The sequence below is a fragment of the Meleagris gallopavo genome, chromosome 3, assembly GCF_905368555.1.
Source record: "Meleagris gallopavo chromosome 3, MGAL_WU_HG_1.1, whole genome shotgun sequence".
Lineage (NCBI taxonomy): Eukaryota > Metazoa > Chordata > Aves > Galliformes > Phasianidae > Meleagris > Meleagris gallopavo.
In genome coordinates this window covers 265720-293434 of record NC_139406.1, presented here as the reverse complement: position 1 = coordinate 293434, position 27715 = coordinate 265720, and the positions used below count along the sequence as shown (strand labels likewise).

Here is a 27715-nt window from a genome sequence, read left to right as displayed (position 1 = left end):
ATCTCATTTGTTTCAGAAAAAACCCCATTTGGTGGTCCATACAATAAATTTAACTCACTGCAGCAGTTTCTTTTAAAAATCAGCCCACTTGAGACATCTGCATTCAGTCACCGTGTTCAGCAGTACCCAGAAGCTTCCTATCAAACCAACAGAAAGAACAGACAAAGTCTCCTTCATACAGGTATAGCCTGTATTAATTTCCTACCTAACAGAAGGTAAACGCTGTATTTATAGATAATAACGCACGGTTTAGCCTATTTGCCTATTTTTTAAAGCTTATCATACAAAATGCTATGATTAGCTGATTATAGGCTTGGGAACATAAAAATTTGTCGTGGCACAACTCTTTACCACTCAGAATAAGGCTGTCCCGATTTTGAAGATGACGACTCCGGAGTACAAACCACCCAGAGAGACTCCAAAAGCTGCTTCAACATGAGCAGCTGGTAGCAGGCACAAGGATTCTGAACCTTGAAAAAAATTCCTCTTGATAGTTACAGAATTTGTACTTTCCCCTCTATGAGAGGGGAGTTTCGGGCAGCGATAGAACACAGCAAACAGAGAGAAGTTCGCCATCAGGAGCCATTTGAGTCGGTGCCCGCTCACCGCAGCGCCCTGCTCCAGCAGAACTCCGGCTGTTAGCACACGGATTCACAGCTGCCTACAGCCCGTCAGGCGCTGCCCAGAAGCGAGCCCCGAACGGCTGCCGCTCAGATGTTCCGCGGTCACAATTACCGCCCTTCCCCGGATTCACGTAACTTTACAGGTGAGCAATGCACGCCTTGCAGCAAAGCTCCCCGGGCCCATCGCGGTGACCAGAGCAGGATCACCCCAGCGCAGCTCGGCGGTACCTGGCTGCGGCACGGCCCGCCTCCGGGCCCGCTTCCGCCATCCCGCCCTGCCCGCGGCGCCTCACCGCTACCTTTGCCCCCCCTGCCTCTCCTTGGACGCTCCCTCTCCCAAAAGGGCCAAGATCCCTAAGCTCTCACCTGCCCTAGCACAGCAATCCCCTCCCCTCGAGTCTGGCCTCCCGCCCGGCCCGCACTACCACAGGCGAGCAGGCCCCAGGACAGGCCCCGGCGAATCCGCGCCGCGTCCCTGTGGGCGAAGACCGCCCAGCCCGGCAGGGGAAGCGCTTCGCCCCCCGAGCCCGGCAATGGCGCGGCGCGCCACCGCGCTGCTGAGCGCCCGGCCGAACAATGCCCCGCGCTGCCAGCACGGCGTTCTCAAAAGCCGCCCAAGTTTTTACCTCGCTTCCCCGGCTCTGCAGCGGGCCCCGAGCCGGCGCAGCTCTAGGCAGAACTAATCCTCCTCCTCCTCCCCCTGCGCCGCACACGCTTGTTTTTTATTTCCTACAGTCCCGCCCGCCGCGGAGAAACCTTCACCGCCTCGCTCAGAGCTAGAGGAGGCGTGGAGGAGGCGCGTCGCGCTGCTCCCGGCTTGGGGGCGGGGGGCGCGGGGTGCGGAGCAGCCAGGCTCACCTGATAGCGCTCTGCGTACGACGAAAAATCCAGCTCCTTCCGCCTTACTGCTCAGCGGGACCCCCTCTGGGGCCCGGCACTGCGATGGGAGGCGGAGGGTGTTTGGGCCCTGCCAGGCTTTGCTGACAGAGCCCGTGCTCTGAGCTGAAGCGTAAGGCCTAGAGTTGCGGTCCTTAGGACCTGAACACCCACCTTCATGACACGGTTCAGTCGACCGTGGCTGTAGAAGGAAAGGAGTGAGCTTAGAGCTGTGGGCAGCCACGTGCAGCGGTAAAGCAAAAAGCACACAGGCTCTCCAGGGGTCTTAGCCATCCTAAGCACTTCGCTTCAGCATCTCAGGTTCCAGGATGATCCTTAGCTTAGCTGCTGTCTAATGCCACAGGTTCCTTATGTGCATGTTTGTACAAGTACAGTTCTTAAAGCACTGGCATGTATGCTGTTTAAACACCAAAAAAAAAAACACAAAAAAAAACTTCTTTCTTGATAGTTCAAGAAAGATGAACTCCAGTTTTTATAGGATCCACCAATTGGCACCGTCCCTTACTTGCTGGATCACAGCTGCTACTGCTTGCACAATCTCAGATGCCATACAAAACAGCTAAGGAGCAGAGTAGTTCGGAAATGCAAGTTCTTTGCATTTAAAATAAATACATAAATATTCATGGAAGAAATGTGGAATTTGATTAATAGGACTGAGATGCCTAGCACAGAACATGCCATCAGCTGATAAATGTAGCCTCACCTGAGGACTGTGTGCACATCATTAGACAGAAAAGATGTGAACATCTTTCCTTTGGCTAGGACCCCGTGTAAACAAACGGTGGCCATCTTTACATCTTTCTAGCTTATTTTCTGCAGCTAAAGATCCAAAAACAAATTCATGGATATGAATCCTAAGCAGGAACGCATACACATCGACAGAGGCAATGGTTTACAGCCTATCCTAACAATAAGTATTTCTCTCTGGCTGCTTAGGCAATAATGTGGTGGTTAACATTTGGAAATCTCTTGCTTTAGAATAAGAAGCTCTCCTGGAGATGCCAGAACTGGGCTTCAAAGCACACGTCTTAGTCTGTTCTCTGCAGAGCATTACATTGTGGCAACAGGCAAACAGGTTATAATATTTGGAAGGCAGTGGTATTCAAATACAGATACCTTATTTTCTGAGGGACAGCAATATAACAAACACTAACCAAGCAAAAGATAAAGCAGGTCCCAGACATGCGTCTAATTTGGATAAAGCTGTGTGATATTGAATTGAAAGCTTCAGAAATATTTAGTAGTCAGACATAATCAAAAGTCTTTGTTTATAATTACATCTTAAACTACTTCTCTCCTTTTCTGACAAATAGGGGATGGGAACACATACTACAAATCTCTTAGATCATCTCACACAGTTTCTCGTAACTCTCACCACATGCATCATCCTACACTACAGGTCACATGTAAGAATACAACACACATATCCCTACATAAAGCCAAGAAACTCTGAGAATGGGATCAGTCTCTTAATCAACAGTGCGTAAGTACACAGAATCAGCACCTTTAAAGCCTCACAGGGTTTTTTAAAAAGCACCTTTAAAGCCTCAGAGTTTTTCTTTAAGTCCCACTTCATGGATTACCTCATCAAGTGGCTATCTGAAAATTTCAGTGGTCATTAAAAAACAAAAATTATTACCATCAGCTGCAAGCTTATAAGCAAAATTTTTAAAGACTCCAAGAAATTCAAGAGCAGAAAGCAGAAATTCTTACATTAAAAAAAAAAAAATAGATTTCTACTATCGTGATTTAGCACTCTGACAGATGACTATTAAATACTTGAACTTTGGAAACACTTCATATATATGAGTGCATCTGCTTCCAGATGGACATGTTATTACAAATAAATGGCAATAGCCAAAGAAAAAAAAATTGCTTTTGCATGCCACTTGGAACACTATGTGAAAATTCAGGAAGTTCGATATGTGGGTTTGCTGCTACAGCATTAGCTTAGCATAAATGCGTGTTCTTTACATTTTATAACTCATAGCTTTGACAAATAGTATATACTTGCATGTTTAAGTCTCCAATTACCATTTCTACATTCTGAATTCCTCTCTTCCACCCTTTGCCAGTAGTGGAGGAAAACACAAAAGGTGAGGGGAAATGTTTTAATGTCTATGTTTTAATAGCCTTATACATACGTGAACCTGCACAAAGGTGTAGTCAGTGACTAAGTTAAACACTCATCTCAGATACACACTGTTCAATCAAGGAATCTACTGTGTGAAAGGAATTCCTGAACTCCTAATCAAAATAGGCTACTGCTGCACTTTAATAACAGCAAAAACACTTTAAAATTCCAAAGAATGGAGTGACAGAAGTCTCTGTGTGACTCATACCTTTTACGTTCTGAGAGTCCTCTTACATTCTGAGGGTCATTTACTCCCAATCTTAAATGGTGTTTTATTCTTTATGGTATCTACAAAAGCAGACAAATTTGGGTAATGTTTCTGCTACCCAAATAAAGCTCTTAAAACAGAAGACAGACTGCTTATTTGATCATCAGTGAGCTGAAAGTAATCATACAGCACTTGTCAGCAAACAAGAACCAGGAGACCAAATGATGTACAGATCTACCTGTTGCTCCTACATTTAACTGTTACCAAATCCAAATAGTATTTTCTCACTTGTGTAAAATTTATCATGGATGATATATGCTATCATTTTTATGATTACTTATAAGGCACACAGAGGTTAGTGTCAACATTACTGGATAGGTAGGAAGTTTCCATTCAGTTCCTAAACTTCAGTACACTCTTCTAAAGCAGGTCACTTAATACAAATCTGTAATCTGACTTCAGTGTTGGAGATCATAAAATAATATTTGGAGATTCTGTAATAGCTTTAAGCTACGTGACACAACAGTAGTGTAAGAATTTACATTCCTTCATAAATGTCACCCCAGCAGCTCTGCATTCTGGCATGACCAATCTATGTTACAGGCTCACTATTCTTTGTGCAAAACTTACTTTGCTGCAGTACAACTTTACTCTTCTTCAGTAAGATCTCTTTCTGTGGTAACAAATGCAGTAAACTTTCACCTTTCAGATAGAGTATTTTAGAATGGAAAGTTGTAAAATAAGTACAGGGAGAAAAGTACTTTATAGAAATAATAATATAAAAATCCCTCCAGATAGAGAATATTCAATGACTTTCTTAAATCCAACATAAAGCAAAACAGTCAGTTCCCTCAGGAGAACAGAAAATTTGTGGCTTGCGGATTGTTCTGCAAATACAAAACTATGTAAAAGACGGTCAGTACCTCCGCGTACTGCCAAAATTTGCATTAGTTTCTTACATAAGCAGTTTACCAAGTTTTCTTCCAAGGGATAGTTTTGTATGCATCTGCAAGCCAGGCAATTCCTGGAATTCTGTTTTGAAGAAGATTGCTAGGAAGCTATCTGGCTCGGATGCTAGCTTAATCTTAAAAAAAAGAGATAGAAGCAATTTCAAATTTAGTCAGGAATTCAGGTCACAAAATTATTTCCCTGAGCAAACAGTTTAAAGAAAAAAACAAAAAAAAACCCCCACAAATTAACAGTGCTGATGTTTTCAACTGCAACATGAAAAAAAACAGAGTTCTGCAATAAACAGGGTTTACTGTTTTCTTTCATATTTAATAAAACAAATCTTTACAGCTAACTGCTGTACAAGTAATATTCATCTCATTTGCTTCGTGTTTACAGAACTACCCCTGCACATGTCAGCTGGGGGCCCTAAGCTTCGGTTTCATAATTTTGCAAGTCACCAAACCGACTCACCATATCTAACACCATATTAAACATTCTAGGAATCAACCCACAGGACCTGTTTTCCATCACCAACTTCCTGCTATGAAACACAATGTTTGCGGTAGTCAGAAAGATAATGTCAAATGTACTGACTGATCAGACACACTGGTGTATGGTGGTGTATTACAGATGCAGCAACGTGAAATAACAATCTACATTAACCTTCTGAAACATTTAATTGATGTGATATCAAAAGAGAAATACAAAATCTCCTTAAACAATATGATTAATCCACTCCATCCCGAAAGTGTGCTAAGGAAAATTTGTCATTTATCTGATGATCATTTGGTTCCTTATGAAGCACAGAACAAGCAGCTTGCACCACATCTACAACATATTCTCCTTTCACTAACGTTCCACATTGTCCTAAAAAACAACTGTATTTTCGCAGCCTATCTGCTTGCAAGGCAGAAATAAGGGCACATCTGCTTTCCTCACTAAATGTTAATATAGGCATGCCAGGAGCACATGACTTTAAGGCTGGTTCATTTTACATGCTACAATGAGTAGTAAGTATGCAGTTATTCTTGTCATCCAGTACTTAATGACCTCTGATATGGTAAATATTTCCTGGTGCTTAACCAGTTTATCTCATAAACTTTTTGCTATTCTTGAGTTTCCTAGAATTGCTCCGCTTTTTCATTTTTTCTTGTAAGCAACAAAAAGGCATTAAGTTGAAACTACAATGAGAAATACCACATTTCACAAGTTTAAAAGCGAAATCATGAAGGCACTAATGCACTGCATGGCAGATATTGTGTGTAACCCATGCAAGCACTACTACATCCCAGAAAAAAGTTCCAGATCAAGAAGATGCTTTCAACTCAAGCCTGGTGGCAGTGAATGAGGTGAGCCAAGCTGTACTTGATACAATTGGAAGGAAAGAGAAGTAAAGGAAAACTAATACAATTGCTGTTCCTAGAACTCAGTCAGTTCCTCTCACGGGACCTAGTCAGAAGTTCTGCACACAGGGATCAGTTGCACAATCTTTCAAAACTTGTGATGGAAGGCAATGCAGAGTCAAACGCCATGTATCATATCCTCAGTGGGATATGGAATGGAATGGAAATTTAGTGTAGAACATACAAAACTTGTTGCAAGTGGCTACGGAAGGTTCAGGAAGACAGAGAACCAAGATGCCTTCACAGGCCTTATCAAGCTTCAGCGCATCACTCCTTGTGTGCTTTTAGCTCTGCTGACTGCCTTTTCTGTGGCAGCTTCAAAGTGATGTATTCCTCTTCTGCAATCTCTTCCCTCCACACAGCAAAATAGGACCCAGCCCAGAAAAATGTACAGGGGATTCTATATTGGGAATGACCCACATAGTCTGTGGCTCTACACTCTACGCCCTGACTGTTCACTTAGTCCAGCAATTACACACCTCACTCTGCACATGTACAAGGGCTGCTCTGAAAGTAATACCTCCTATTTTATTACGTTAGCTCATGGCATCTGTAGTGGAAATGCTAAGTCATGGCTTGAAACAGTGATTGAGCACCTGGTAGGAAGCAGGGCTAACCCAGGGCATTTCAGGTGCATATAAAGCACCTGAGTGACTGGAAGGGGTAGAGCCAGGATCCGCCTCTGGCCAGAACTTATTTAAGGGTTGGCAGTGAAAGCAAGGATATCTCTCTAGATATCCTTGTGTGCCTGAGGCTTTCTGAAGGCAGGCAGTTTCTTTCCTGGTTTTCTGTGCCTGCTGCTGTTTTTGAGCAAATCCTTACTCGCTGCAGCCTGGGATCTTGCTGATCTGCTGTTGCTGTTGTGCTTTTTATTACATTACAGCACCAGAAGTGGATATTGGTGGTATGGTAGTAAAGGCTGAACCTTGTCAACAATATTCTGTTAAACTTGGTTGCCATGTGACATATGACAACAGAAGGGCAGTCTGATAAAATGGCATCTGATATGGAAATACATAGTGAAACTAAGGTGCATCACTGAATTCCTTCCACGTGGAAAAAATTGCATCCATTAATATTCATCAACATCAGCTGAATGCTTATGGAGACCAAACAGTAGATGTTAGCACAGAGAGGCAGGTAGGTGGTGGTTTTCAGCAATGACTCCATAATAGCAGCTGTGCAGCAGCTACACTGGTGCAGACTTGCACAAGTGCAGCATGCAGGTTCTTGTTTACTGCTAGTCAAAATTCATAGCTAACGTTGGTGACTATGTTGAAAAGTAATGTTTTGTAGCTGAGAACTTGCTCTGTCAAGGTGTTGCTGTGCTTGTTGTATATCTTGTAGTTTCCACCAAAATAAATAGGAGACATTACTTTAGAGCAACTTACCTGTGTTCTCAGCTCTCGTATCCAAGCAACTGACCTCCTCAGAGTTTCCCAACTAACCTCTTGAAGACCTTTTCAGTGCTCACAGCACTTCTCACTGGTACTGTGTAGTCATACAGCCTTTTGTACTCTTACTTCTGCCTGGTATGGCAGTGATTCTGTGTCTTGTTCATGACAAACAATTTTGCTGGGTTTTTGGGTTTTGTCTTTTTAGCTAATAGCACTGAGTCAGAATCCACTTAACACGTTATGTGCCTCTGAACAACGTTACTATATACATACAGTGCAGCAATACTTGGACAAGATCAAGCAGCACTTCAGTGGTGGGCACAAGTGAAGTGAATGGGGACCAGGTAGTCTTCTCTGCCTTGACAGATAGAGACAGGCATGCGAGCAGAAGTTGACACATCATGCAGATTAACACCTGAATAAACACCTGGTTATGACACATCATGCAGATTAAAACCTGAATATACACCTGGTTATGTGGCTGGTGTCATTGACAGGTTTTGGCTTCCAAACCATGGAAGATACTTCAGTGAATACAAATTATTGAGGTGAGATGGGGTCCACCTATGTAGGAAAGGAAGGAGAATCTTCACTAGCAATTGGCTGACTTAGTATATTGTGATTTAAACTAATGAACCTGGGAGGTGAGGCCCTGAACCATGACACACACACTCATGAGCAACAGGGTGGAAGAGACTAGTGAGGAACGTCCCCAAACCTTTCTAAAATGCTCTGTCAAAGATGAGGCAGTCAAAGAGCAAAATGAAGTGCCTCTACACAAACGCATGGAGCACGAGTAACAACAAACACAAAGAAATGGTAGGCACTACCTGAAGAACTATGACTTGTTTGCTATTGTGGAAACATCGTGGGGTAGATAACATGAGTGAACTGCTACAATTCAATGGCTGTAAACTGTTCAGAGGTGACAGGTATGGAAGGAAAGGTGAGGGAGTTCCTCTGATACAAGCTGCAGCTTGTGAAGTCCCTTAATGGACAGCCTTCCATTTGTTTAGATAATGGGAAGAGTCTGTGTCTTTGTATTGAATAGATAGAGACTCTGCCAGACTTTGTACTTGAGTAGGTAAGAAAGTTTCCACCAGTCTTTGTATGGAATATGTACATACCTCTGGGAAGACCTCTGAATGGAAATAAGCTGAAGATGCTTTTGTGCAAGGTAGGTGTGATAGGAGGAGAGTATCCCCCACGCATCCAGGGCTGATATTAAAGAACGTCTACTTTCTATCACTCCAATTTGAGTCTTAGAGAGTTTCTTGATCTACTGCTTTATGGTAACAATTTATCAACCCAGATGGGATGGAGCTCAGTGGTTCATAGGATCACAGAAGCTCAGCTGGCACTGAGGTATTGTTGGAAGTACCCTTATTCCCAGACTGAAAGCCCAGGAGCAAAGACCTCTGACTAGCGAGTATCAAGGCATTCCTTTTTTATTTATTGTTTTGGTTGCCCAGGGGGTTTAGAGGTCCCCCTGTGTTTTGGTTGCCTGCCTGTCTGATGTAATAGAAGTTACACAGGGTAGGGCTGAGGATCCAGGTGAGGGGATTAAAAAGTCCCCCAGGGTAGTTAGAAGCCACGTGTATTTTGGTTGCCTATCTGTCAGGTGTTCTGGGTAGGGCTGAAAGGCCTGGGTAAGAAGTTAAATCCCCCAAATTGGAATAAAACTGGGGTAATTGTCATCAAGTACACCTGATTGCTGGTTTGTGCTGTTATTATATGCTGATTGTTTTTGTTATAGTACAAAGAATTCACCCACATGCACTGTTAAAATGGACACTGGAATGTGGTGGGTGAGGGAATTTTGAAAATGTCATCTTTGGGATGTGTTCTGAGTTACTGGAAAAAAATAACTGGATCTCCTTGTGGGGTTGCACAGAAAGATGATTTAATTAAGCACTGCAAATCAGTGGTGGCCACTGTATAAATTAGAAGATGGAGAAATATGGCCAGTGAATGGTACTTTGAATTACAGTACTTTGTTACGATGTTTTTGTGGAGAGAAGATAAATGGGATGAGGTGTTGTTATATGCTGATATGTTCTTTGTAGCGAGGCAACACTGAGCGGCAAAAGTGTGGGATTCATTTGACCCCAAATGGTACTCTGATTTTGGCACTAGAAAAGGATAAAAGAGGAAGAAAGGAAAGGTGTTTAAAAGGCGATGTTCTACTTGTAGTATTGGACAGAGATGCTTGAAACTAAGTGAGCAGGAGCAGGGTCTAGAGATGTTGGTAGCCCCAAGAGGGAGCCAGAGGCTCCAAGAACGTGGGCCTGGACTCCCTGGGGCAGAAGGGTTGGCTAATGAGCCCAAAAGAGGGACTATAGGAACAAAGCTGGTGGCAGAGAGGACTTGCAGCTGGTGTAAGCTTGTGCTACAAGCCCCGCTGTGGCAGGCATTGGAAATAATGGTATGGTTGTAGTTAAGGTACCCATTTCAATTACGGAACCATTGAAAGGTACCCATTTCAATTATGGATTTAATCAGTTGGAAAAAAACTTGCTGGCATCTATGTCAGTGATCCTGAACAGACAGCTAAGGCTTTTGAAATGATGATTAAAACTCAAGATCCAGATTGGAAAGATACAGAATTTATTGTGCATGTGCTGTTTGACAGTACAGAAAAATAAATGATTCACAAGGACCCAAATGGGGGCCTCAAGTAGCAGCGGGGCATTGCAGAGGTTTTTGTTTCTTTTTTGCTTGGGATATAATGCTGGCAAGGACTAGAGGGGTCTAAATCCCAGAGTGGATTTAGTCTCGAGGAAGAGTATTCATCTGCTTCACACCAATTCTGAGTTGGCTGCAAGGTGCTGGCTGAAGTAAGAGCTACATGGGACTCCCTCCAACCCAGATCCTCCCTGAACAGGCCCCCCTCTTCTTGTGCTGCTCATGTAGAGGTGCTCAGGATAAGCACGAAGCTGAAATCCCAGCTAGGGGAAAAAACAATATGCTAATTGTAGACAGGAGGGGCATCCGCAGAGGTTTAAGAAAATTTATGTTCCCTGATAACCATGGAAGCTAGGAATAAGGGGACTGGAGGTACTTTCCCCAGAAAAACCTCTGGTTAAAATTAAGCTGAGGGAAGATGAAACTGAAATAGAATGTTTTGTTGACACAGGAGCTACTTAGTCATTATTAAATGCAAAGAAACTATGGATATGATACTGTAAGAGTTGTTGGTGCAACAGGCAAGTCAGAGGCCAGACTGTTCTTTAAGCCTTTCGCATTTTAAAATTGAGAATAGTGGGTGACAGATCAGTTCTTGTATTTACCAGGAGCATCTTTAATTGGTTGAGACTTGTTGGAGAAGTTGGAGGTGGAAATATAATTTAAAGACAGAGAGGTAGACGTATTGATAGCAGAATCTAAATTTGTCCAAACAGCAGTGTTACTGTTAAAGGAAAGAATTTCACCTGAAGGTGAAGCTGCAGCAGTGCCTCTGGGACAGGCAGGGGAGGTGCCTGGAAGATCTTAGAGAACTGAGTTAGTAAAGATAGATAAGCCAGGATCAGTCACCACACATCCATTCCAGCCAGGAGACTGGGTGTACATCAAATCCTGGACATCCAAACCACTGCAGGAGAAGTGGGAAGGACCCTTCCACGTTCTTCTGACCTCCTACACTGCAGTGAAACTGGAAGGAAAAGGAGCCTGGATTAATTACTCTCAGATTAAGGCACCTATTATGTGGAGAACTGAACACGTTACCTTGCTGTTGAAAGTTAAGATAAATAAGCAAGCATAATATAGAAAGTAATTTTACTGGTAGGAATTTGCTTTGTAGGCTGTGAAGAAAGGAAAAGTGATGTACACTTACAAATAGTAGGGAGCTAATGTAACTAACGTCTCTGCTGGATATGTACTCAGTTAGCAAGGAGCAGGCAGGTGCAGTATCCACTAGCAGGAATATTGTTAAACCGGACAGGAAAAAAAATAGAAATAGAAAAAAAAATAGAATTGGCAACAACAGCAGCCTGGCACACGTTGATATGCGTACAATTAATGAATATACCGATGTTATGGTATAACAGGGAGCTTGGCTATGATGTTATTACACCAAAGCAGGAAACAGAAACAATAGGTTTCTGTTTCACCCGTAACCTGGGCTCGCGAGGGAAACTCCAGCAGAGTGGATCTTAAGAGAGATCCTTCCCCACTGGCGGTCAGCTCTTAAATGGCTCTAGGAGAGGTGCAGCCAGGCTCTACCCCTTCCTGCAGCACAGGAGAATTGCCTTCACCTGTGCTCCCATGGCTGATTCACTGCTCGCCTCAGGTGGTCATTCAGAGGTTCAGGCTGTGATTCAGCAGCCCCATACAATATGGAACACAAAAACGAGTTCAGCACCAAAGGGAACCAAAAATGCACAGAAATTTCCGTTGTTTATGGTCTTATGGGGAGACAGATCCAAGGACAAAACTCAATCACTTTATACCTTCATTTTGCAATTTTACACAGGGGCTAACCAAACAAGACACCAAAAATGTGAGTAGAGGCACTTAAAGACACAAACACAAAGTGTTTCCTTATAATTATCTTTTCTAAGCATATCATGCTGTCTCTGTAATATGTAAAACCAATGACTGTTCCCCAGGGAGCCTACATCTTTGTCCAGTGACTTCTATTGCCTGGCTCCTTTTTAACAGTTCTGCATGCATCTCAACTTAAGGTATTTGCCTCAGCTTTCATTATGTCAGCTGTACAAAAGCATTCAGAATTTGACCAGTTCAACTACCACTCTTAGTTTATAGAGCTAGTAGTTACTCTCCTAATGGAATATGATGTCTACTTTCCAATTCACAATGCCATGATTGAAAGAAGAGTTCCCAAAGAGTGGAACCTAACCTACAAATGGACATTATGGGAGGGAGATAGAATGATAGAACTATTAAGATTGGAAAAGGCCTCTAAGATCATTATGTCCAACTATCACCACTGCGCCCAGTAAACCATGCCCTAAGTGCCACATCTACCCCTTTCCTGAAAGCCTTCAGTGACAGTGACTCTACCTCTTCCCTGATCACCCTATTCCAATGTTTGACCACTCAGAGAATTATTTTTTTCATAACATATGGCCTGAACCTCTCCTGCCACAAATTTAGCACAAATTCTTCTTGTCGTATTACTAATTACCAGAGGGAAGAGACCTATCCCCCCCACATTACAGCCTCCTTTCAGGTAGCTCTATAGAGCAGTAAGGTCTCTTCTGAGCCTTCTCTTCTCCAGACTCAAACCTCAATCCCAGCTGCTCCTCATAAGTCTTGTGTTCCAGACTCCTCACCAGCTGTGCTGCCCTTCAGAAAAGCACTAGGGCTTCAGCTTCACTCTCGTAGAGGGGGGTCCAAAACTAACACAACACTCGAGGTATGGCCTCACCAGTACCAAGTACAGAGGGATGGTTACCTCCCTAGTCCTGCTGACTACACTATTTCTGACACAAGCCAGGATGTCATTGGCCTTCTTGGCCATCTGGGCAGACTGCTGTTCAGCCACCTGCCAACTAATACCTCCAGATCCTTTTCTTCTGTGCAGCCTCCCAATCACAAAAGCCTGTACTGATGCATGACAAACCAAAACTACTACTACACTTGAAATAGAAGGAAGAAAAAAATTTTAACGTAGCAGCAACTATAAAACACAAGGGATCGCAGTGCCTGTCTGTGCAATACCAAATCGCAGTGTAGTACGTGCCAAGACAACTGTAGAAGACAAAAAAAAATACAGAAGACAAAAATTACCACAGATATCTTTACTGCAGGGATGGAGAGAGTTTTCAAAATTTAAGCACATTTTTGGTGCTCATATTTCCTATTGTCATGTGCAGGGCAAAAAAAAAAAAAAAAGAAACTTTACAATTCAGTATTCACAGTACAGAGATCTGAAAAGTTGCTTTCTGCAGAGATGAAGATACTACGAAGTGGTCTGAAGCACAGGCATGAGATCCTTCTAGATCCACCCAAGAACCTAGGAAAGACCATAACTTTGTAGGCTGAGCTTCGGAACCATTCATTTGTGCTCCCAACCCTTCTGATTATTGCACTAAAATAGCTACCTAGCACTGATTTGTTTTATGTTGGCCTGAGGAGGCTTTTTTGATAGAACAGCCATTTAAACAACAGGAACTTAGAAATGGGGACATTTCTTAAAAGGATTCCCAATTGACACAGCCGTGCCGCTCCAATCTTACAACATTACAGTTGCAGCAAGACAAACTTCTGATATTAACTCCTCCTTCCATCTGTCGGAACTCGCTTTAATTCCTTTCCTTTTACCACCTGTTTTATAAGTCTGAAGAGTTCACTCAAAATTTTATCAAGAACCAGAAACCTTCCTTGCAATAAAATTGAGATTAATGTCTCATTTAGCTTTACAGAAATACTGAATTATTCTAACACTCCTGATAAACTGAACAGTATAGTTAAGTATACCAACTTTTTCAAACTATAACAAGATGTTCTCTAGAACTGCAGAAAGTACCGATGTGCAAGGGATATTTGCTTGTTTGCCGACGTCAGCAAAATTCTTACAGAGTAGCTCACATATGTAAAATTTAGTCTCACTTATCTTCTTGCTCTCTCATTATCCCAAAAGCAGCAGCACTGAAATAAACTAGGGAAAGTGTTTTTGATTCTTCACTATGGAGAAGGGAATTAAGCCTAAAATAAGGTAAGTTACCACATACTCAAATCTGTAATGCAGTAATAGACTTTCTCTTTCAAGTTCTACCAAGCTTCTGTCTATTTTGGGTCATTCATATGCCTGCTGCAATAGCAGGATAAAGTACAGTGCTAGCGTGACTGCAAGACTTAGACTTTGATAACTGTTCTTTCCAAGGCTTTCCCCGTCTAATATTACTGTAGCAATTGTAACATCTTCAGTGGAGAAGAGAGGTCTGAGAAAAGGAGACTTCGATGAGTTTTTAAGGTTCTGTTTAAAGCAATCCACATAAAAAGTTACAAAACAACTTGAAACACACCGAAGACTTCGTTTTGAAAACAGATTGTTGGGTTCATAACTTCACAGAATATCTGAAGTTATCAGGTTTAATGTTGATTATGAGTGCTAGGAGAGAACTAGAGAGTAGCAAATGTCAACAGATACACATGTTACAGTTAGCATCTTAACAAGCTTCAGGACAGATTTTTAGTCACGTTAAAATAACGTATCTGGGTGACTATATCCAAGAAGGCCAACCAGTCTAGCCTATTAGAAGAGAATCCCTACTATTGGTTCTGCAAGAAGGCAAATGTTACCCTCTACAATTCATTCATGTTTTTGTCTGGGGACAGATGCACAGACATGTACACATGCACACGCACACACTTCTACTATTTAACCAGATTACACAAAAATTGTTCCCCAAAGGAAACAAAAACAAATTTTATTGTTTGTAAATGTGGCTACAGAACCCTCAAATGTGCACACCACACAACTTTAACTCCTGTGCTCTGAGGAATTCTACAAACTATTGTTCTGTGATTTGTAGCTATAGAAATGGAGCTAAGATTCTGCAATGGTATATCTGAAAATAAACTAAAGAAAGGGAATGCCAGCGTCCAAGTGAAGGTTATATTCTTTTCCTTAGATAAGGTCCCAGGATGAGGTTTAATCAGCAGCACAAGTATCTTAGTGCTGTTCTGCTCAGGTACTTCCAGCAGCAGAGGTTACTGAGCAGAGGTTGATTCTGCCATCAGACTCAGCCCATTCAACCTTGTTTACCATTTTGATGAATTTTCAGCATCTTGATGAAATTGCTGAAAGGTCAGAAATGCTAAACAGACACTAATTACATTACTTTCTGGTTTTTTTTACTTTTGCATCTCTCCCTCTACTTAGCACAAATCTTTATATTTCCACTAGTGACCGTGCCTGCATTTTAAATCATCCTCCTTTGCTCAATTTGTAATTTTTTTCTCTTCATTCTTTTTTTTTCAGATTATCAGATTTCATTCTTCATTTATATTCATTTAAATTCATACATAATTTCATTAACCTTCTATTTTTGCAGTAAGGTTAACTCTTGTTTAGTCTGGGTTGCGTTTTCTGTAGAAAAATAATGCCTTACAAAAACCTATCTGCTAGTGTTCAGAGGAACAAAACTAGAAAAAGTAGCTAATAGATTCAGAACTTCTCTGAATACTAATATCCTTTTTTAGGGCAAGTCTTTATCAATGGCCTAAATTATTTGCCCACATTTTGAAGACATTCTGATTTTGAAGGATTTATGCTCCCTCTCTTTGGACTTCAGTATCCACAGTGCTGCAGGAAGAGAGCTATATAACACTGCCAGTGGTGCCCAGTAACACCATTCAAATCATCCTACTTTCTGAAGCTGCACTGAGCATTTTGATGTAAGAGTTTTCAACTCCCGTCTCAACCTTACCACTGATCAGCTTTCTTCCTGATGGATAGATGTGACAAATGCCACCTGCCTCAAAAAACGAAACATTCATTATTTCTAAATAATCATCTTGAACAGCTAAAGTCAGTACAGTTATTGAAGTTTTATGGTGAGATAAAGATTCCCACAGCATTTTTGTCTGTTACCTATTATAACCTAACTATTATAAAATGTTTAACAATACCAGAAAGCGAATTGTCAGAGAAGAGGATATAAATGGTATGTGCTCATTTTGAAAAGTACCTCTCAGTGGCATCAGAACTTTTAAATCAGAATTTTTAAATATGCCTATTATGGAGCAACTTCATGCAGGTTTCTCAGACTTTCCTGATTCAGCATCTGCTGTTCATTTATTCCAGAAGCGATCCAGGTTCCTGTAACACTGTCATGGTTCTGTGATTTTGGTATGGGCACTCGCATCATAGCATCACGTAGTACCGGGAGTTACAGAGTTAATGCGCCTGTTCCATGGAGTGTTGATATTCCTGGGTATCTGGTTCTCAGAAGAGAACCACTACATATCCCAGAAGACGTTAACTGTTCCGTTTCCATTTTCTGTTTAGAGGGAAAGATAAAACTGTTCACAAATCACGACTTCTTTTACTCCTTGTCTCTGCGGCGTGCGCTCCGTACCCATCTCACCTTCAGGATTACAGTAAGGCGTTTGGTTTTGGACACTCCTTCTTTCATTTATTTGATTTATTAGCTTCGATTCCAATTATACTGTACTATGTCGTGTCATCTCGCCCTGCACTATCATATTTAGCAAATTAGTTTTCTCCCTCAGCTCGCTGCTGTTTTGTTTTTATGCCCAACTCCCCTCCTTTTCCCCACTCCCCTCTGCTGAGACGTGGGTCTGTGGGTCCTCCGCCCCAATTAGCCACAGAACTGGGCCAAACTGGCACGTAAAGCACTGACAAAAACCTGTGCTTATTTAATGCTTGAGAGAAGCTGAAATTTCACAGCACGCTATAGCGTGACAAGCGGCACATCCTAAACACATAATTGCAAGAAACCAGGCCATGGAGGTCCTGCAAAATATATTTGTCTTTCTTATTTTACATTTAGTTTAGTTTCCTAATAAACTACTTGTGAGTACAAAAAAATCCACTTGCTTTACAGCACTATCTTTAGTTTCTTCCTTAACAGTGTTTTAACACAGTAACTTCAGTGCTGGCAAAAGGATAAAAAGCAATGTCCTTGAGATAGGTGCTTCAAGTTTCCTGCAAGCAGCAGCGAGCTGGGGGATGGAAACTACATACGACTCCAGCAGAAGAACACCGTCATGACAGCACATCCTTAAATATCAGAGGCCATTTGGGAGATGGACCTCAAGATTAAAACACGGAAAAACATATAATTGATTTTGCTGCATACAGATAGATTTGTTTCAAATGCATTACTTCTCTTTCCTTCCCTCTCAAACTAACGGGATTTCATTTAACTGCTTCCCCACAGCGCAAACTACAACAAAGAAACACAGCTTTCAGCATCAAGAACGCAGAAGAGAAAAAAAGTTTTTGCCAGGTCTGGATTCAAACTTAACATTGTACTTAGGTGGTAAGAAGGATGCATATCAACAGCACAATTCTTCCTTTCACAGACCAGCTAAAAATCTGGCCTCTGCTTCTCTCCTTCCTCCTATCAGCCCTGGAATGTACCTTGGCAAGGCTCAATTAATCATTCCTTTCCTGGTCAAATGGGTTCCTTCTCGATTCCCAACTTACTACCTCTCTTCCAGGATAAAGGAGGTGTAACTATGAAAATCCCAAAGAATATGTTTAATATAGCTGAAGTCCTCTGACTGACCTCTGTGTTATTGAAAATTATACCATTTTCTTCATGTTCAATTTGTAAAATAGCATTAAATAGCACACCGAGTGAAATCCACCAATGCTTGTATGTCGCATCGACCAAACCTGGCATCCAATTACAAATACACCTGAGAGAACAGAAGCTTTTTGTCTCTCATTGCTTTCTTCTGGATTATGATTTAACATAATCCTAATGTTGTGCTGCTCCTCCTCTAGTGTGAAGGGAATTAAGGACTGCTGTATTTTCACCAAACTCACAGAGAGTACAGTGACGCACAGCAGAGATGTACAAAAACCAGCAGGCAGAGATTCACTTGTTCTGAGTTGAGAAAAGTTGGGAGATGAAAAAAGGTTCAGGGTTGAGCCTGCTTGCACAGATACCAATCAGTACTGTGAAATCTCTTGCTGGACAAACAGGTGATTTTTCATCAAATCTAATACAGGTGCAATTGAAGAATGCAGATGGCTTCGGATGTTTTAGATTTTTTCTTTAATTCTCTGTTCCAAAAGACTGTGCGTAAACATTACATATTTACTTCTTTGGCATTTTTAAAGGTATAAGCTTACATAATTTTGACATGACTCTCAGCAGTCAAAATTGCGTATTTCAGAAGTATTCCAGACATCAGCTTGCAAGCAGTTCAAGAAGTTAGGAGTAAGTTACTCTTCCTGTCGTAACTCACACAGTATAGTTACAACTGCTGAAGAGGAAGGAATTAGCTTTTTATTCTCACTAAAAATTCAAATCTTATGGAACAGGATATCATTTTGAAGAAAAAAAAAACTAGCTATAAAAATTAATTAGAAACTGAACAGAACTTGTTTATTCCCTCTGATTTATGAACATATTATATTTTAGAATCCTTTTCTTTTTTCTCTTAACACAAATCAACCTCTAAGAACCAGAATAGCCAACCTTTAGTAAACAGTCCTAGTTCCACTGAAACTTTTTCAGGATCTCCACAATCAGTTTCAGACATATATATTTTAGCTTCCCATAGCAACTCATGTGAATATCACAACAAGCAATGCCACAGTAAGTGTGCACATAACAGCAGTGGGAGAGAAAACAGGAGAAAGAATGCAGCAGTTGGAGCTCTTGACCTTTGTTATTCTCTGACAAAAGTGTCATAACCAGCCCTTAGACCTAACTAAAGCACGTAGAAGACTTTTGTTCTTTTTCCATTCACCTATCACTGCTACAGGGTTTATTTGAAGCAGGCTACATCACATATCAACAAGGATCTCACTCTTTATTACAGTCTTCAGTGGCCCTGTACCTCCGTAATAATCCTGATCTGATTTCTTGTTTTTGTAATTAGCATTAATTATGGTAGCTTAATCATTAGCTGAAATGTTAGAAAACATATTCTGAAATATCTGTCAGGATTAATTTTTCTTCATTCACTTCTGCAGGAACCAGCTTTTCTTAGATGTCATTTGCTCCATTTTTAAGCTGTCACTTTCTAGTACTACCAGAAGGAAGATCACTGGAACTAACTGTCAATGCACAAACCCCCACTGCTATGTTTTGCTGGAATTTGATGGGAGGAGAACAAACAAGTACAAACTATGATTTTTTTATCTTGCAATGAGAGGCCATAGAGAGTATAAAATAGTTATTCATGTGGCTATGCTTGGTTACTGGACTTCAGAGAGGTTCTGCCTTTGTGCCGAGCCCCAGCTCGTCAGTCACCAGCAGCTGCTACTACTGCACCCACCCAGCATTGGGGCAGTCACTGTTCTCTCTCTTATAGGGAGAGCAGGATACTCCCAACCAGCTTCTGTTTCCCAGCACTGAAAACTTTTGCCACCAGCAAGGCAACCACAGATACTCAGGGATATCCAGACAAGAAACTAAGACAAGCTGCACAGACTTTCAGTCATGGGGAACTCCACAATCTGCAAGTTCACCAAGTGTCTGAGGGCAGACTGAGAGGGGAGGGCTATCATGGGTGCAGACATGCTCATCTTACAAAATTTTTGAGCAGGTGGCCAGGCTGCAAGAAGAAATTATCAGGCTGAGAACTATCCAGCAATCAGAGAGAGAAATCAGTGCATGCTATTGTGCAGTGACACTGTCTGATTGACAGCCCCTCCAAGGGGAATAAGCTAAGTAAGCTTACAACCCCGAGGAGACAAGACATCAAAAATATGCAAGATGAGGAAGCTGGAGCCTTGTCTCTGCTTGGAGCAGAAAGGAGAGCCTCCCCTGAAGTCTCCCTCACCAACAGATAAAAAGAGAAAAGGGGTTTGGGTAATGGTTCTGACCTGGAAAGGGACAACTACATCAAGATGATCCAACCAGTGATGATCTCCTCATGCTTGGAAACTAGGAATGAAGCAGGAAGAGGAGAATGAACCAGCTGAATGAATGGCTGTGTGGATGGTGTCATGCTCGGGGTTTTGGATTCTACAATCTTGGATGCAGGTTCAATAGACTGGGCATACTGATGTTGGATGGGATGGAACTGAGCATGAGGGGCAAGAACATGCTGGGCATCAAGTAGGCTGAACTGATCACCGGAGCTTTAAACTAGATTTGATGAGAGAAGGGGGTGAACAACAAGGAAACATTGGCTTTTTACTTTAGGAAGCAGCAGAGGAAAACACAGCTGAAGTCCATCAGCTGATAGCCCAGCTGAAGTCCAGCTACACCAGTGCACACAACATGGGAAATAATAACCAGGAGAAGATGAAAACCATGGTGCAATTAGAAAACTGTGACCTAATTACTATCACAGAAACATGATGGGATGAATCACACAATTAGAATGCTACAGTTGAGGGCTACAAGCTTGTTAGAAGAGACGGGCAGGGCAGAAGGGGCAACCCCCCGGTTGTCCTCTGTATTAGGAAGTAGATAGACTGAAAAGAGCTGCCTCTAGTCAACAGTCAAAAATAGGTTGAGAGCTTGTGGGTTAAAATCAGGGACCAGACAAATAAAGGGCATCTGGTGGTCAGGATTTCCTATAGACTGCTTGATTAGGGGAGGCTGTGGATAAGATCTTCTTGCTTCAGCTATAACAGGTGTTGTGCTTACAGGCTCTCATCCTAGTGGGGGATTTCAACCACTCATAGGTCTGCTGGGAAAGAAAACATGGCAGGCTGTAAGCAATCCAAAAGACTCCTACCATTCTTTGAGGATAACTTCCTGGTCCAGGTGTTGAATAGACCAACCAGAGGTAAAATGTTACTGGACCTGGTGTTTATCAACGCAGAGATCATTGGAGGCAGTCTGGACTGTGGTTACCATGCCCTGATCAAGTTCACGATCTCAAGGAATGTGGACCTAACAAAGCTCAGAGTCAGGACTCCGAGCTTCAGGAGAGCAAACTTCAAACTGTTTAAGGAATTATTGGGTGAGGCCCCCAGAAAAATAGTCCTCAGGAACAAAGGAACAGAACAGTGAATGCAGCACTTAAGGACACTTTTCCAAAAACAGAATTGCTCTCCATCCACCAACATAAGAAATCAAGCAGAGCAAGCAGGAAAATGGTATGGCTGAGCAAAGACCTGCTGATCAAACTGAGGTATAAGAAGGAAATGCATGGGGGGTGAAAGCAGGGACACTAGGAAGAACGCAGGAATGCCCTCTAAACATGCAGAGATGGGGTCGGGAAAGCAAAGGTGCAGATGGAAGTGAACTCAGCAAGGGATGTGAAAAATAACAAGAATGGATTCTACAGGTGCAATGGTCAGAAGAGACAGACCAAAGAGAGTGTACTCCCTCTAAAGGGAGAACTGACTTCTACAGACATGGAGAAGAATGAGGTACTAACAAATTCTCAATCTCCACTGGTAGTCAGGCTTCCCACACCTCTTGTGTCCCTGAACATATGGGCAGAGGCCAGGGGAGCAAAATCCCTCCCACTCTAAGAGCAGAGCCAGTCAGATATTGCCTTATGAGACTGAACGTGTACAAGTAAATGGGGCTGAACAACACACATCCCTGGTTCCTGAAGGAGCTGCCTGATGTGGTTGCCAAGCCACTCTCCATCATATTTGAAAATTTGTGGCTGCCAGGGAAGGTCTCTGGTGACAGGAAAAATTGAAATATCACTCCTATTTTTAAGAAAGGGAGAAAGGAAGTCCCAGGTAACTACAGGCCAGTGAGCCTCACATTAGTGCCTGTGAATATCATGAAACGGTTGCTCCTGGAAGACTATTGCACATGCAAGTTGAGGAGGGGGATCCAAAACAGCCAGCATGGCCTGACCAATCTGGTGGCCTTCTATAATGGAGTAATGGTATACGTGGATAAAGGAAGGGTAGCTAATTTCATCAATCTAGACCTGTGCAAGGTCTTTGACATGGTCCCACACCACATCCTTACCTCTGAATTGGAGAGAGATGGATCTGAAGGCTGGACTGCTCAGTGGATAAAGAACTGGTTACGAGGTAGCAGCCAGAGAGTTGTGGTCAAGGGTACAGAGTCCAGTGAAGGTTGGTCATGAGTGGTATCCCCCAGGGGTCCATCTTGGGACCAGTGCTCTTCAACATCTTTATCAGTAATGATAATGGGACTGAGTGCTCCCTCAGCATGTTTTCTCTGAGTGGTGCAGCTGATAAAATAGAAGAAAGAGATACCACCCCCTGAGACCTGGGCAGGCTTGAAAAGTGGTCCCATGTGAACCAAATGACAACAAGGCCAACTACAAGGTGTTGCACCTTGGGTGGAGGCAATCCTAGATATTTGTTCAAACTGGGAAAAAAAACTCCATGAAAGCATCCCTGTGGAGAAAGATTTAGGGGTTCTGGTGGACAAAAAGCTGGACATGAGCCGACAGCTTCCTGGGCTGCAACAAAAGAGTGGTGGCCAGCAGGCTAGGGAGTGACTGTCTCCCTCTGATCTGCCCTCGTAAGACCCTATCTGGAATACTGCATCCAGGTCTGGGAGCTGTTGCAGAGGGTCTAGAGAAGGGCTACAAAGACTATCAGAAGACTGGAGCAACTCTCTTAAGAAGAAAGGTAGAGGGAGCTGGGTTTGTTTAGCTTGGAGGAGGCTCCAGGGAGCCCTCATTGTGGCCTACCAGTACATGAGAGGAGCTACCAGTAGGGAAACAAGAGATAGACTTTTTACGTGGGCTAAAAGTGATAGGACATGAGTGAATGGCTAAAAAGATGGGAGATTTAGGTTTGATGTCATGCAGAAATCCTTTACTCATAAGCACAGGAACAGGTTGTCCGCAGAAGTTGTGGATGCCTCATTCCTGGAGGTGTTCAAGGCAAGGCTGGAAAAGGCCATGGGCAACCTGATCTGGTGGGTAGCATCTCTGCTCACGGCAGAGGGGTTGGAACCAGACGATCTTTAAGGTCCCCTCCAACCTATGCCACTCGATGATTCCATAACTAATCACTGAACTATCAAAAGGACAAAGACCAATTTTAAAGAGGCCATTCCTAATGAAAACTTTGGGATGATGTTCTGTTCTAGCAAACCAAGCAGATATTTGCTACTGCAGGGGGTCCAGACTTCCCTTCTTTAATCTTTGTAGTCATCTTCTTGGTAGTTTGGACAAAAGCTAGAAAATAAAATAATGCTTAGCTCTTTGAAATTTGTTTATAAACATCTATCCTTTCAAAAAAGCGTGACATTAAGAGAATGTATGCAAAGTGCACTGAGGCAAGAAAATGAGGGGAGAAAAGCCAGACCTCTTTGCTGATATTGATCATTCAGATCCCAATGCTAGTGTTTCATGAATGTATAATGAGTGATGTAATGAATATCAAGCTGCTGCACCCACTTTCTTAAGATTACCGAAAGCGAGACCTTGCCTTTTGTGCTTTTTGGAACTGACAACACCATATCAGTGTCTCAATGAGTCTCAGCTCATTTCCTAATGAGAAACACCGCCGCTAAATCTAGTTAGCCTCTTTTTCTACTTAGTCTGCTGTATTCACAGAGTAGAAATGTGTCTCTGTGAACCTATTCCTGGATGCACTTTGCCTCTTATATTTTAACCTCTGATTTCCAATATGAGTTCCATGTTTCTGATGTTATAATTGTCAACTTTTGCCTCATCTTGCACTTCAATCTGTGGTCTCAGATTTCATCCATTTGGCTCAGAAGCCCCTCTCTGAAACAAGGGTTCTTGTTTTCCCACACCATATAGCATCTGAGTGTGAGAACCAGGCTAGCAAGGATTCCATAGCTCATACAACATTATATCTAGGTAAATATTTTCATTAAAAAAATAAAAAATAATAATAAAAATAAAAAAAAGAATAAATAAAACGAGTTATCATACTGTATATATTTGTACCTTGTTCTAAAGTAATTTACTCCTCTTGTGTAGATGTTTGCATTACATCTTTCTGGTAAGTAAAAATAGAGAAGGCAACAGAAGACAGAATAAGTGTGCTAACTGAAGACGTAGTTCAGCAGCCTATGAGAGTATAACGTAGTAATTACTTTGAGGTGCTTTTTCAGTCACTGTAATATCATGCAGAGTTACACCGGGTACAGTGTTTTTCCTCAATTCCTCAATCTCTGTGGCCCTTTGAGGAATATACAGTGTAATCTCAGCTGAAGGAAGAAGCTCCTTCTTGACCGAAAGGCTCCGGTAAGAATTTGTAGCTTATGTAAAGAAAGATTACATGCCAAAGTAATTCCACCAGTGGTTTACATACTTGTGATACAGCCGCTGCTCAAACTGGGCATAGTGCAAAAACTGTGAAGGAAGCGCAACGTGAGTCCAGCTCCTATCAGCTGCAAGGAAGTCTCTTATCAGGACTTTTGGGGAACGTGGTTTTGGACGTTGTCATCCCATATCCTGAAACTAAATAACCCGAGATTGGGACTTCAGTTGAGAAATCTCTCCAGAAGGGTAGGCAATAATCCAGGTGTAGAGAACAGATGAGGTGTTATCTGACACTAGAAATGACATTTTAGTCTGCAGATCACACCCACAAAAAACATTTTGTTTTACGTGGTAGGACCAGAAAGAGGACAGGTGGTTTCAAAATAATAATAATAAAATAGTAGTGATAAAAAAACTCTCCATGTAAAAAGTACTTGGATTTCAAATTAACAGAGTCCGTGACACTGATACATACATTCTGAAAGAGTCAAAATGGGCTCCTCCTGTAGGATTGGAGCAGCATGAAAAAATGAAACAATATGAGGTTAAATCAGGTCCCATAATCGCCCTATTATTCTATGATTGTTTTTCTCTACTGAATGTTTGACCCACCAGTTTTAATTCATTTAGAAAAGTAAAAACATGACCCAGAAAAAATGCCAATAACCCATATTACACATAAAGCCATAGCACTGTACTGCCCCTCCTTTCCTAAGTAATTTCATTTCTATATCCATTAAAAACTTGTCTTCAATGGAAGTATGATGAATTAATTAGTCGCTAGTATCTTGCAGAATACCCTGAACATTTCTGCGGCTCCTACATTTGGTTTGGTCAATATTTAATCTGCAAGAACTTACGGATGAAAAATAACATACCAAGAGTAGGCAAAAGTCACGTGGAAGGTGCAAATGAAGAGCCCTGAAACAGAACTGAAATTCTTAATACGTTAAATACTTCCTCAGTAAGGAGTCTTTGTGTTTCCTTCTTAAAATGTAGCTTGAAGGAAAAAAACAACTCTTCAAATAATGGATTGTATTACTATTTAGATCACATCCAATTTAACTATAAATTTCTGTGCATTCCAGTATCCAACCATCCTCCCTGTTTAAAGCACAGTCTAAGAAGGTGGGAGGGAAATGTGATGTAACATGATTTCTAAATTTTACCTTATATACTCAGGGGAGTCAGATTTCTTAGCATCTAGGAGATGCTAAGCTTAATATCTAGCTTAAAAGGTTTTCTAAGTGTGCAAGTATTCTCAGAAGAATGCTTTCAATGTACTCCGATTTTCAGAGAGTTTAAAGTCACAATATGGAAGTAATTAAAAGTGTAAGTTGTGTAAGTTTTCCAGTGAGACCAGGAAAAGAAGAATGCTTTGTGGCAGGGCTGTTTCTAACTTATTACAAGAAGGGCAAAATGTGCTTCTCCACCCAGCCCTGGCCAGAAGAAAACAAAGCAAAACAGGAAGTTCAAAGAGTTTTCAGGAATCTAGTAGCTAACAGTCCATTCATCTTTGTCAAATGCATGTAACGTTCAAGGCAAAGTCCCAGCTTCGTACTAAAAGCTCACCAACTCTGATCTTTCTTCTCAGTAAATACAGACTGAGAAAATGCACTTTTGGGAAGAAGCACTGATTTTATCTGCCCTGCCAGTGCTTGACAGGTTAAGCCAGATTTTAGTTTGCCATCACATTTGAGATACAAAGGTGCTGACAGAAAGAATGAAATTAAGCAGCTCTTTAGCTCTAAAAAGTTCTGATCATAACTGGTCAAAACGCTGAAACAATGCATTGAAATGCAAGTATAGAGCAAGAATGATTGCCACTTATTTATTTATTGCTTTTATCTTTTTTCTAATTAAGTACTATGAATAAATTCCTTAATGAAAATGTCTTCTGCATAAAGATGCAACAGAAAGCATATGAACATTACGCAGAAATTACTACATCTTCAATGTAGTTAGGGCAATGAAACTCATGAAGGGTCTGGAGCACAAGCCTTATGAGGAGCAGAACTGGGAGCTGGGACTGTTTAGTCTGGAGAAGAGGAGGCTCAGGGGTGACCTTATCACTCTCTACAACTTCCTGAAGGGAAAGTGGGGGGTCAGTGAGGTGGGGGTCAGTGTCTTCTCCCAGGTAACCAGAGATGGGATGAGAGGTAATAGCCTTAAGTTGCATCCGGACAGGTTTGGGTTGGATACTAGAAAAATACTCATCTGAAAGAATGGTCAAGCACTGGAACAGGGTGCCCAAGGAAGTGGTGGAGTCACTGTCCCTGGAGGTGTTCAAGAAACAAGCAGATGTGACATGTAGGGAGATGGTTCAGTGGACATGGTGGTGATGGGTTGATGGTTGGACATGATGAACTTAGAAGTCTTTCTCAATCTTAAACATTCTTCTATTTTTTTAACAACTACCATTTTATTTTGTGCAGAATAATGTAGCAAGGTTAATGATTCTTATTGTTTTTTTTTTTTTCATTCCTGTCATCGCTCAGAAAAAAGATATATTTTTAAATCTTGTGAACTAGTTCTTTACAATTGACTTTATCTGAGTTGGAATTAAAAGGAGTTTAAAACAATTTAAAATAAGAATACTGTTCTCTGGTGTGTTCCATGTAATTCTTTGCCTATGCAAAGCCTTCCAACAACCCTGCAACCAGTTCAAGCTTGGTTTGGGTTTACTAAGCTTTTGAACGATGTGCCAGCACTGTTATCCTGACAAACTCAATAGTTTGCAGACGACAAGAAGAACAGAGGAACAGTGGAATTTCATTCAGAGCTTTTCATGGCTCAGTTGCTGCCCTTTAACAAGATCCTCTGCCCCTCAAGATGGGAGCCATCTACAACAAAATCAAGCATTTATCTATAATAATAACTAATAGTAATTCTACATTTTAAGAATACTCAGAGTGAATGGACTTTTGCAAGTGAAAAATAACATAAACAAGCAAAACATATTTTTGCTTTCAAAACAGTATTCCTCTACATCTCTCATTTTGTGAATGCTCAGTGCATTCATTGATTGATTCTAGGTGATACATCGAATACACATTTTCTGTTGGGAAAACTGCAACAAGTTCAGTTCCAAAAAGGCAACCCAATCATTCCTTTGAGGTTTATCAAGTTTTGTTTTTGTCTAGACCCTCACATCTTAAAAATCTTCATGTTAAATGTGTAAAAGCATTCCTAAATACAAACCCTTTCCAAATAAGAGATGATGAAAGAAAAGCCATCCCCATACTGTTCTGACATGGTTCCACAAATTCTGCTTTTACATCACTGGT

General features: G+C 41.7%; 1 protein-coding gene and 1 long non-coding RNA gene across 6 annotated transcripts in view; one reads left to right on the top strand and one right to left on the bottom strand.

Moving 5' to 3' along the window:
• TNS3 (tensin 3) overlaps positions 1–27715 on the bottom strand; it is a 223071-nt gene that overhangs the window by 184660 nt on the left and 10696 nt on the right. Inside the window, exon 1 of one of the 4 annotated variants that reach the window (XM_085219999.1) lies at positions 1250–1435. The exons of 2 other annotated variants lie outside the window; for them this stretch is intronic. The gene's annotated coding sequence lies outside the window, so the exon portion shown is untranslated. Of the gene's footprint in view, positions 1–1249; positions 1436–27715 lie in introns of those variants that run through there. One more of the 4 variants, XM_085220003.1, reaches the window with a different exon arrangement.
• On the top strand, positions 363–26907 carry LOC109366534 (uncharacterized). 2 transcript variants are annotated; one of them, XR_002112853.3, is made up of 3 exons: positions 363–766; positions 16594–16685; positions 17489–26907. It is a non-coding gene; the product is annotated as an uncharacterized LOC109366534 (long non-coding RNA). The 2 variants fall into 2 exon arrangements; XR_014882218.1 differs by having other exon boundaries at positions 16594–26907.